Source organism: Haemaphysalis longicornis, unplaced genomic scaffold (genome assembly GCF_048455015.1).
Source record: "Haemaphysalis longicornis isolate Haplotype H1 unplaced genomic scaffold, Haemaphysalis longicornis Haplotype H1 scaffold_8, whole genome shotgun sequence".
Taxonomy (NCBI): domain Eukaryota; kingdom Metazoa; phylum Arthropoda; class Arachnida; order Ixodida; family Ixodidae; genus Haemaphysalis; species Haemaphysalis longicornis.
The window spans coordinates 65,547,150-65,559,585 of record NW_027526445.1 but is presented as its reverse complement, the minus strand read 5'-3'; the positions used below and the strand labels follow the sequence as shown (position 1 = coordinate 65,559,585).

Below are 12,436 nucleotides of genomic sequence, written 5' to 3'. Positions count from 1 at the left end.
TGCTTAAAGCCGCAGTCTTAAGGAGATTCTACTTCTCCAAAAGAGGACAAAGGAAAGGGGGCGGTTAACCTTATGTATGGCAGTACGCATGTGCGACAGTCACGCGTGCCGGATTGTTGGCACTTGGCAGGCTACATATGTGCTTTCAATTTTTAACAAAACTTCAGTTGATGGTAAGCGCTGGTGTCATTTTTATTACTTTCCCTGTGTACGTTAGCGCTTCAGTTTTAATAATGGATGCTTAACCAGCCCGATTGCTGAGCGCGAACCTTTTTTTCAGGAGAATTCACTGCCAAAACTGATCAAGCAAAAGTCCAAAGCCCCTGCGAGTCAAATGTGAACTTGGCCAAAAACAGGAAATTCATCACGAGGCAGCGTCGCGTTGAACCATCGACATCGTTAGACGCAGGGATGCGTGGTTTACCAGAAGTTCTCTAAATGCTACCAAAGAAAAATGTATGAAATTGCGCCTCCTTATCAAATGAATAAATGCATCAACTAATGCCTGATAACTTGGTATGACAAGATTCAGATACTTACGATTGATTTGGGCCCTGGAGTTGTCCGGCTTGCTGGTCGTTTGTGTTCTCTTTATGAGTAAAAACAAACCAAATAGGGTTATAAGTACCTTGGCTACACGCGTTTTACTAAGAATTGCTACACGTCACAACGGCCATTTGCTTTCGGGTAATCTGATGGAGCTGCACGCTAGATGTGTGCCACAGAATAAAGAAAACTTGTGACAAAGTAAATTTTTATTTCAAAGGGGTACGACCGGGAGACAAGAGCGGACATATATTCAGATGTTCTGCGAATATCTGCACGCGCTCCCGTCACACTCACTGTCAGCAGAGAAGAGTAGGCAAATACGGCCCGCTAATGGGGTTTTGAGCGTAGGACATGTAGAATTCCGGAGCACCCTCTATAATTGCAACAACCGGACCGCATAACATCATACCTCGTCTTCAGCATTGGAATGCAACTAATGGATGGTTAGCGGCAGCAAAGTGACTGAAGCCGAGGTACAGGTGCTGTCAGAAGTAATTGGTATGCATGTACTGTGACTGAACCTTATCAGGTCTCCGTGCAGCTGCACCGCCACTAAGCGAAATGGACAGAACACACCTGCTTGCATGACGACGGTGGTAGTCGGTATATAGCTGTAAAACTCAATTTATCCTGGCTGCGACGAAATTTCGCATTAAATTGCTGCCGGCGGTCGCGCTGATAGGAGACTTCCCAGAAAAGTATTTTATGAATTGCTACGGCTTATCCTAGACAATCTTGGATGTGCAAAGCAAAAGTTTGCTTGTTTAACCTAGGTTTGACCTTTGATTTACCTGTAATTACTATCCTATTCGTCCAAATCCTGCCTTTCTATACGGTTGCGGTCCCGCTACTGCCGTTTTCACAGCCTAACAATAAGGCGCCGCTGTCGATGGTGCTCAAAGCCTTCAGGTACCGCGCAACGTTAAGAGAAGACGGTGCGGCCTCGCTCCGTTAATGGCAAATCTCCCATGCACGCGGCGAGTCACGTGGTGAGGTGCGAACCAGCTGAGGAGAGAGTATGCGCGGAGCGGAACGCGGTGTCAGGACTGGCGTATGGTTTGTTTTTTATCTATTGTTTGGACAGGCCAATCGGGGGCATAGAGTTTCATCAAAAATACTACAGTAAGGAATCTTACGCTAGAGCCAAACGGCTCACACCCAGGCCATCTGTGTCTTTATGGGTCGTCATTATACCGTGCGCTCGCCTTAGTATCATCATTGGCTGAAGTTGAAGAAATTTATTGGCCGTACATTTAAATACAGTGCATCGAGAACGCATACCAGAGTCTGTTATATAACTTCAAAATATTAAAACGATGATTTAGTTAAAAAATAAAAAAGACTGTTCTTTATACGGAAAGAGATCCAGAAGGGTTATGCCTAATAGTATAAACTCGCACGAGGTTTTCCCCCGAAACCGCCGTTCCGTACAATGCCCCACGACGGTGTGCACCGAAATGAAGCGTTGACCAATGACTAACAGCGCCGTTTACACCAGTGCCACCTCTCGGGCTATGAGAGCAATTCATCAAATCGTTGACAAGTTCCAATAAACAGCTAAATTGTCACAGCGCTGCTGCAAACTAATATATAATGAAAGCCACCACACAGCGATATCCCCCACGCATGCGGACAACATATTCCTCCTTCTACAAAATAGCCATAAAAAAACCTCCTGCGAACGTATTCCCCTCTTCGGACAGCCATAACTATGCGAGTGCGCAGTCACGGCCGCTCACTTAGCTACAGCAAAATACGTTTATGGTCGAGGGACTCCTGTGACTGTGCGCGATACCCCATTCGAACAAAACGACTGTAAAGCTCCAATATTTACCTGGACATGGAGCATTTGCAGTAAGCAAAATTACCATATGGCACATATTGTTTGGGCGGTTATATGCAATATGGCCCTTATTAGCAGCCGTTCTGAGCCTGTCACACCGCCGTCTGAGGAATACGTAAAACTAATTCTTTAAACAATAATACGCACACGTTACCGCCTTACACGAGCGCGTCGAGGCGCCATCGCTGCAGTAGACGGCGCAGGAAGTCGCTGTCTCGGCGTCCTTCACAATGCTTCTCGCGATTGCACCCCAGTGCTAAGTTGACTCATTGGGTGCGCGACTGGGCAACCCGAAATTGCCCTGCGGTGGTACGCGCTGCTTTATCCAGGACAGATGCTGCGCTCCGGAGTAGTAAATCGAAGACAATAAGGTGCACTATTGCGGTCCGGTGCTCAATGGTGCCGTTTATAATATGCTATAATATTGTGCAGGCCAAGCTGGTAGTTAGCAGCAATCTAAATTTTAGGAGAAACCTATAAAAGACTCATTTTTCAAACAGATAAAATAATGAATTTTGTGAAACGCTGAAAAAGATTTTATCCCCGTACCACTGTAAACAATGTCTTCGCGGTGTTTTCGTTCGTATATTGGACCGTCTTCTACAACTTTTATGGCAGAAATTTACCCACTCAGGCATCACTACGGGCGGTGTTAACATGTGTACTGCTACTGCAAAAAAAAAAAGAAATAGAGAAACGCACTCTCGTTACCACAAAGCATCGTGTTTGCATTGTGTATTTGTACATGTGTAAATATTTATTAATATTCATTCCCAGGCACTCGTCCTTCCACTTCGTTGCTAAGAATCACACCTGTTATAGCACAAACTAATGGAGAGAATTTTAAGTTTCAAAGCGAATCGAGGGAAGCCAAGCGAGCTTTAGCAATTTTGAGCGGACCGGCTACCTCGTAGACAGCAATGCAGAGAAAAAAAATTTGCTCCAATCCACCCACTGAACGTGTTTGGATATAAAAGCTTTAAATGACACCTACAACATTTACCCATACGACATCACTTGAGTTTCACACATGGCTCCACAAAGAGTGAAACCAAAGGTTCTGCCAGCCGTTACCTGGAATTCTCGGGAGCGGGGTACCGAACGCAGAAGCAGCGTCGGCCACGGTCGGGCTGGAGCGGCGGACGCCGCCTCTGTAGGCAGGGCGTGAGTCGGGAGGACTGAAACGCAGAGGGGCGCCTTTCGAAGGGTGAAACAGCGGAACCTAGGTATCCTGATGTGCTGACTTTGGGCTACACCACCGCGCGACAGAAGCGCAGACACCGAAACAATTCGGCATGTGAGATCATTGTTCTCCCGTTTATACCGATTTACTGTAGTTAGTTGTGTAAGTTTGAGAATGGCGAGAAAGCTGAGGGAACGTTTCTCATCGCTATTTATCAGAACCATTGTTCCTTTTGCCTTTTATAATACCTCTTAAAACACAACCGAATCGTTATTCAATAATTTAGAAAACGGAGCCCCATTCGCAGGAAGCAGTTCGCAAAATGGTAGGGTTTGTCTAGAGACCAGATGTCTGCCTGTATGTGGTTTGTGCACCTTGTTTTCCCGCCCTGCAAGCCAATCGTGAACCTATTTATACCGTACGATCCCCTCATTCTGTTGGGTGCAGAGTACGCTGGAGATGCTATCGAACAAGTTAATCAAGTTGTGAGAAAGCAGCGCGCCATATACGTGAAGCTGAGCCAAAACAGGCCTAAAACACCCGTCGCTAAAGCAGACGACAAAGCCGTAGTGCCGCTACTGCTTCCAGTGAGCAGGCACTTCCGCGCGAGGAACGCTGGGTAAATTGACCGCGCTATCTACAGTGTGCTGCGTTTGTGAAACCCTCACCCTCACTCCCCCCACCCCTTCCGCTGCTGCCTCCACCGCGTTTGGAGTTTGTTGTCCCACACGCCACGAAACAACCATTGATTGGCTGGCAGAGGTACAGAGGAGGAGGAATCAACTTTTACTGAGCCCAAGAAATCGGTGGTGCGCGCTGGCACCAGACGGGGTGGTTCCCTAGTTACGGGACCCATATGTTCCCAGCAGCTCCTGGCCCCTGTCTGTCAGTGCGAGCTGAGTCGGCAGGGCGGGGCTGGTCAACAAGGTCTCCCATCGCTCAAGGGGTTGGGGATTGGGGGTGTTGTGGGGAAGGGAAGGAGGGGGGGTCTTGAGTTCTGTACACTCTGCCAAGATGTGCGGCAGGGTGCCCCTCTCTCTTTTGCAAAACGGACAGAGCGTATCGTGTTCCGCAGGGTACATGCGGTTCATCAGTACGGGATGCGCAAGCGATCCCGCCTGCGCTCGACGCAGGATCGTCTGTTGCTGCCTAGTCAGTTTGGGGTGCGGTTCCGGCAGTCTGCACCTCTCCTCTCGGTACATCCGGGTAATGTCCCGAAAGCTGGTAACCGGGTGCGGTAGCTCTTCCGGCTCGTTCTCGGCCCGGATTGACATTTCTCGGGCATGGTAGTCGGCGATGGTGTTGCCTGCTACCCGCGAGTGAGCCGGGACCCACACGAGCTCTATGGCTCTTCCCGGTGGCTTGCACTTGGATAGAATGGCTCGGGCCGCAGAAGAGATTACCCTCCTGCGGAAGCTTCCGTACGCTGTCATTGAGTCGGTGACCAGAGGTACAGAGCTTTGCTTTAAAAAGCAAACACACGAAGACGCTTAAGTATCTCATAGACATGCAAGGCAGGAGCTGTGGCCTTCTCATAATGGCGTGAGTGCCCCACGCCGATATGGATTCCCAGTGGCAGCTTTCTCTCTGCTATACATACTCAGAACCTTTATGATCGGCGGAGGTCATTCCACAGTGCTCGCCCCAACGAGTCACGTGACGCGTTATCAATGGTACGGCGCCGATACTCTCAAATGAACGTCAACTTTACCGTGATGGCGGAACCGCTTTACGATAATAGTGAAACATTGCTCTAAAAAGTGCCACAAGTGGTCAATTCATAGAGCCGCTTGTTCAGCAACTGGAATGCGCTGTAATTGCGCGAGAGACGCTCCGTGGTGAGTATCTGCAACCAGCCACATCACTGAGACGAGTATTCATCAAACAGTGGTCTTGACGACATTAAAATGATGAGTAATAGAACTATACATTCGTTTTCATCCTGGGCAGGTGCACATCAGAGTTATGCTCCTTTCGGGTACCACGGATGCAACACACGGCCGTCCAATACGGTTCCGCCGCAGCTCCCAAGATTAAAATAATTCCAAAGGCAGCTATTATAAGGAAAATCCTTAGGCTTACTGAAGCGGCACGTTGTGCTGAGGGCACTTAAACTTTAAGCTTTTTAGAACTTGAAGCAAACATTCAAAAGTTTGAAACCTCCAGAAATAGTCAACTGAAGGCTGCATGGCGGACGTATATATACGCGTGACAAATACACGTGATGTCTGTTGTCCGAAAGAACCCAGCTGTTTGAACCTTGAGGAGGAGCTTACCAGCCCCTTGGTTTTAGTGAAGTGTCATAAAAATTCTGCGTTATTGAATGTTTTACCTCACAGATTTTCATTCACCGCCAGTTAAGCCGATGGGGAAGTTTGCGGAGAAAAGTTTCTGAAAGCTTCGTCTTGCAAAAGGTAATCTATTAAATAGTATTTTAACAATATTGGAAGCAGAACGCTGCTGTAAAACCAGCCGCACTAAATGAACATTGTTGACTGAGGTGCTAGAAAACGACGTAGGACGACTCCAAGTGCCAAAAACGCCGTCAATACAAAACAGCTTACTTCATCTTAGAGCTACATCCCTGTTATAGACGCATGTTGTTTAATTTCTTGACTTCGAAGAACCCGAAATTCAGGCGTTTTTTATCGATGTGTGGGGAAATGTTCACATTTACAGCGAAACAAAGCTGTCCGTGGTCCGAGGTTCGGTTGCACGAAAAGGTCTCTGAGTTGTCAAAATTATACGGGAGACTTTGATACTGCGAATTTTAATCCCAGAACTGCGCAACCCAAGCAATTGAACTCTGAGAACATAATTTTTGGGTTCAAAACACTGCACTCGGGGATTTCATGGTTACATTTCCTATATTTTATAATAGGGTTTTAGTTTTGTGTCCAAAGTGAAAGTGTTCATTAGTTCAAGTCCGCGACGGTGGCTTGAAGCTAACAGCAATCGGGACTTCGACGTCCCCATAACCTTGATCACATATTTGAGTACGGTTGTATATTATACAACTTGGGCGCAAGAACGTAATACTGAAGCAGAGCTATTTCGGACCGGAAACTGCCCCATGTCGTGCGTAAGCTTTCGGGAAGACGCTTGCTGCTTTCGCCCAGAAATACATGTACCTTCACATTAGTCAAAAGCAGTTTTGCGTCGACTGACAGCATCTTATCCAACCCGTCGGGATAAATCTTGTTTTCCGGTTCACGTAAATTCTTATATCTGCGGAAACACAATAAAGTGCTTCTTACCCCCAAGTATTCACTAGGGCCCTATCCTTGAAAATTATTTTGGCAGGTTTTGTTCACTCGTAGATATTTGCGGATACATTTCCAATAGGAGCACTGCCTTTGACCAAACACGGTCTCATGAAATCAGACAAAATAAACGCAAGCTTGATTTATCCAAAAGCACTTCATAATCCTTTAAAGTAGAGAAAGCACAATAAAATGCCAAGAACTATTAACCGATAGCCCTAACATAAATTATGCTCTTTTGGTGTGATCGGCTTTGCGGCACTCGGGGTTGTCGTACGTTGTGTGTTGTGCTTGATTCTTAGTTATGTTTCTCCAGCAACTCTGTACAAAAATTTACATCCACTGTGGTAAATGGTAGTAACCACAACGTTATGTTCCCAGTTTTTTTAAGTTACATTTAGTGATATAATAAGCGTATGAAAGATTCGACGGGACAAAAATTTTCGCTATGTAATTTTCCGGAGTCGGAGGAGGCAATAAATACAGTATATTAGGTTAACCTTTTAATGAGGTAGAGTAGGTTTCACACTCAGGCAAGTGGGCGCTTTTATACCGCTCTAGCTTGCGAGACATTACAAGCAACAGTCAAGTTACATCCGAAGTTTTATAAACTTGCCACGTAGGAGTAAATCAAGGATTTCGGGGTTTTTCATTGTATAACCGTAAAATGAATAAAACGCTTACTTTAACGGGACAATTCAAATCGATAACCGGTGTTCGATGTTTTATTTCCCGATATACGATTGTTGTAGTCATTTATCATGCAATCGATGCACCCAGTGGTTAACCTACGTACTGAAATAATAAATAAATTTTAATTTTCCCGCAGCAGCGACACTCACTTTGTTTTGCAGCGTTTTTTTTGCGAGCTGAATTGCGTGTTTTTGTGAAAAGGGGCGTGGTTGTTGTGCTTGACAAAAAAGCTTAGAGCTCGTGGTTATGCTGCATTGCCATCACATTTCCTTGATGAAAGGGCTCCAGAAAGTAATATATCTAACTATGATAACTGTTTTGAAACTAGACCGGGTTGCAAGGTAAGACTAACCAGAAAAAGACACCTGATGTTTCCTCGTCAGTTTTGGTTAGGAGAAAGCATGTACTTTTTTTCCGCCAAAGCTTGTTTCTGAAGGTCCCCCGTATAGCTAACAAGTAAACCTGGTATTTTAAGTCGGTATTCAGCAGTTTCGGTTTTGATTTTCGGTAACAAACTTCACGTTGGCCGCTGCTACGCAGTTAACAAACTTCCTTTTAATTTTCCCTTGCGCCGCAGTCGTAAGCTACTTTTCTTGAAAAAAGCACTCCGCACATCAGTTCACTTCATTCACGCCTTAACCAATACCCGCTCTATCTGAAAATGTAAAGATAACACAAAGTCGTAGGCAATCAGTTCTAACAAAGCAGCGCTTCAAATTAGCCCTGAACGCACCCGTGTTTTCATCGCCCAGTTTCGTTTCCTTAGGAGCATTGAGTTTCTTAGTAACTATACTGGACAGGAAACTGCGCCTCGGAATCCATGTCGTTTTTGGGTGTTATAGGAAGAGCATTGCATAGGAAGAGCATAGCACTGCTACGTGTATAAGGTACCTGAACTGAGCAAAACACCGGAACGTTACCTGTTTGTTGGTCGCAGCGTTGTCGCCGTAGCCGTGAACCATGCAAGATGTATGATAGCCGAAGCGCGGCGCGTTTGGTGGAACAGCGGGTGATCGTGCATAAGGTCGGCGATACCGGAGGCGAAGGAACCTGCGTCTGCAGCTTTTCCTCTCGCTCATCCGCTATCATCAGGCCGTAGGCCGGTGGATGTGAGTAAGCCATGCGAGGTAACAGATGTTTTGCAGGTGCACGTTTTTTCGAATATTGTACGGGCAAAAAATGTTCATAGCCATTCAGCTATCGTTGCCAGAAGAGGTAAAATGAGTTGAAATTTATCATATTTTGTAGACGTGTCTCCCAGACACCACTCGTTGTGTCAATTTCTTCGACATCGATGACGTCGCTCTATGTCAACTGCAAAACAAGAGCATACAAAAAAAACACACACAAAAAAATGCAACACGTTATGTCTTAACATCTGCCAACCGGTGAGGAAACTTTACACTATCTACAACATCAGCAGTTATCTCTCAGCACAAAAACCTCAAGGAAAATATGGAGAAAAGAGAACTATCCTCCGAACGCCAATGCAATGCAAGAATGGCTCCTACATCTGTAGAATATCTTTAGAGAACCCCAATAGGAAAATGAGGTGAAGATTCGGTATACCAGTAACGCACCATGCACAAATGCAACTGCCCGTAGCCTAATTCACCATAATTACGTCTTCGAGCGACTTCCAGGCCATTGGCAAAAACGCCCGTGTGTTCGATATTTCGGCACACATTAGAGATGCCCAGGCGGTCAAAATTAATCCGGAGCCCTCCACTACGGCGCGCCTCATCACCTTTGTTGCGTCGGCGCGTTTAACCCTACAATCAATCAATCAATCAATCAATCAATCAATCAATCAATCAATCAATCAATCAATCAATCAATCAATCAATCAATCAATCAATCAATCAAACAATCAATCAATCAATCGACTTTCATGCTATTAAATGCGCAGGGCAATTTCGTAGTACATTGCCCAATGTGAAACTGCCAAGCATAGTCCACAACTTTTATTCCTCTCTGCATATGAATCAAAACATGTTTTTTTCTTTGTTTTAAAGCGTACTGCAAAAATATTAGCACTCTAATTATTTACTTCAGCACAAAAATAAAGCACCGCTTCTGAGAACGACTTTTGTGAACCTACCGTAAAAGGCCAACTTTGCAATGAACAGCGCAGATTCAAACAATAAGGCACTGCCTGACGCTTTCTTCACTGTATCTAGTTGTTCCTTTGTCTTGCTGGTGTTTCCTAGATACATTGGGTATTAATATTATGACCTTTCTGTATGGAGAGGACAAGCGTTAGAAAACGGAAGCTTTTTGTATGCGGCTCCTTCAATTTGCTTGTATTAGTTACGTCTGTTTTACTTCCCTCACGAAACAACGCGAAGATTAATAGCAGCTAGCCAGACCTGAAGCATTTGTAGAGGTCTATGCACGTCCTCCTTGTGGATTGATTCCCAGTAGCCCTTGACATTGTTTTAAAGCACGCGTGAAGCCTGTAACTGCATATTTACATCACCCTCTTCGGAACAAAACTGCGATTAGGGTTGGAATGTTTACATTTCAGAACATTTAAAATCTGTCTGTCGCAGATTCGACTATATTTTGACAGGCGTTTTATCAGAACAGACGAGTCCGAAAATTTCCTTGGCTTTCTGTGCAGTAATCTTCACGTGTTACAAAATAAATTAGGGTATAATCTTAGAACATCAGGAAGAAAGTAACAAGTATACAGATGCCGTGTGCGTCATTCGTTATCTGGTTTGATAAAACGTCCACATGGGTCATTCCAGCCACTTCAAAGGACCGATGAAGCGATTTGGACAACAATATCAGCTCAACATAAGTGCCCTGAAGTTCCCCCGCCGTCAACTCCGATACGGCATCGCAAGGAATGAGCTACATCATTGCGCTAGTGATTGTGGCAAATAGTGCCAATTATGGCTTCTATCATGAATAGATCAACATTAAACAAATGCACCTCTTCATTTCAACTCAAAAAACATGTGGCTAGTTATCGCAAGCTCTATTGGCACCATCGTAAAGCGTTCTCTCTTGCTTTACTATTGCCGCATAAGCTCTTAAGAGTGACCCTAAATCTTACATTGACTGATTTCGGGGTTCGGCGCAGTTCATGTACAATTGAATTACAGTCAAAGCCTTTGACGTTTTTTTTTTTAATTATAATGGTACACACTTGCATTTCATTGGTAATGAAACACTCACAGGCGCTCATTACCTCTTACGACTGGTGGCTGTAGTATCAAACACTGAAAGTCCCCCCGAAGTAAATGTCTGCCCTTTCTAAATGCGTTCTGAGTACTCCGAAGGTATTTATGGTCATATGCTGTGGTGGGCACAATAGTAGAAAATAAAACACCGCGGAAGGACCGTGAACTGAGAAACATGAGTATCACTTCGAAATATCAATTTTACCTGCTCGAATGGCGATACCATTCTCTTTGGTACCCATGTTACCCTATGAGATGAGTTTTCAAATGACACGAGCGTTATTTAACGGGGGAGGCAAATACGCCAAGAAGATAAATAAAAACGGTTTTATTATATTCACAGCGTGCGATTTGTTGCTCTGGTTGTTTGTGTAACTTGAATGCTTGTTTTCTCTCCCTCTCCTGTTCATATTTGGTCCGCGGCTGCTGCCGGTCCTCTAATCTTGATTGTACATGCCGCTGCAAGCACGCTCCGGCTCATCCAGGCCGGCGCCACCACAGTGCATCCTGTCACCGTGTGGGTGTCGCTGTGATCTTCGGTGTGAGGACTGAAGAGCATGGTGGGGATTTATTCAAAAAGAGCTCGGAAACAGGCATCCGCAAACTGTTTTTTAACCGCGTGCCACAGCTTACTCTTCTCCAATATTTATAGCTGTGCCGGGCAGAACGCAATTTTCCAAAAACTCCCAAGCTACGTTTGTTGGAAGAACGCAATTACGCCCAGAAGCCTTCGCATCTTTTCGCAAGTTTTACCTACCACAAAATTGTGCACTTAAGAATACTCGCAAGAGGTATGTAAACATCAACAAAAGCTGAAACAAAACAGTTTTACAGACATAACACTGCCTGGGAACGGTCGACGTAAGAATTAAAAGACGTCGACCACATATAAAAAACTTACACGTGAGGTGTATGCGCCCTTCACGAATATCTTGTTCGGAATGTGACAAAATCATCAAAAGATTCGTTTTGCGCCTATTTTCTGCTCTGCGTGAACGCACATTTCTTTTGGTATCGTCAGGAAAGACCCCCCGTAGTGCGTGAAAGTGAGCATACTGTGCTTTTGGAACGTCATACTTAAACTGCTCTCTCGCGGCCTTGGAAATGTTCCGGAACTCATCGTCCAGGAAATTTCTGCAAAGTAATCTACGCGAAAGTACTCTCCCTGATAGTTTTGTTAGATAGCATGCCACAAGGCGGAAGCTGGCATTCTGTGTCATTTGCTCATGTAGACTGCGGTTCTGAGCTTTTCATTTCCGTTTGCGGTCGCTGTTTCGCTATGTGTTATTCATGCTTCTTCCTCCTCCAAGAGAGCTTTTTAACATGAACATTTTCTCTATAACATGATGGTAATTAACAGCTGATTGGTTTAACGTTTTGTATTTCCGCTCGGGTTATTAACAAAATTTTCCACTCAGAAAAGTCGAGAGGGGAAAAACGGTAGGCCAAGATGTGTGAGTGAAAGAGGCCGGGGAGCAAGGGGCCCACGAGCAGGTGTTGGAAGTGTGCGCCTCAATGTGGTTAGTTAATTCTCGGAAAGCAAACCCGCTGCCTTTACTCCGTGAAATGGAAACCAAAGCACCGGGAAAACCCAGAGGTATCAGGAGGGGGTGCGATAAGAATAACGGAGAAAAATAACATGTGCATCCCATCCGAAAGCCACAAAAATGTTTCCTGTGTTCAAAATCGATCTTCGGTACTCCGCGTTTTGAAA

General features: G+C 45.1%; 1 protein-coding gene across 1 annotated transcript in view; it reads right to left on the bottom strand.

Annotated features, from left to right (window-relative positions):
• The window catches only part of LOC144148759 (peptidase M20 domain-containing protein 2-like), a 44,778-nt gene extending 36,221 nt beyond the window's left edge, over nt 1–8,557 (bottom strand). The window contains exons 1-2 of the mRNA XM_077680274.1: nt 8,452–8,557; nt 541–589 (exon numbers count right to left, since the gene is read on the bottom strand). The gene's annotated coding sequence lies outside the window, so the exon portion shown is untranslated. The remainder of the gene's footprint in view (nt 1–540; nt 590–8,451) is intronic.
• Between the last annotated feature and the right edge of the window lie 3,879 nt (nt 8,558–12,436).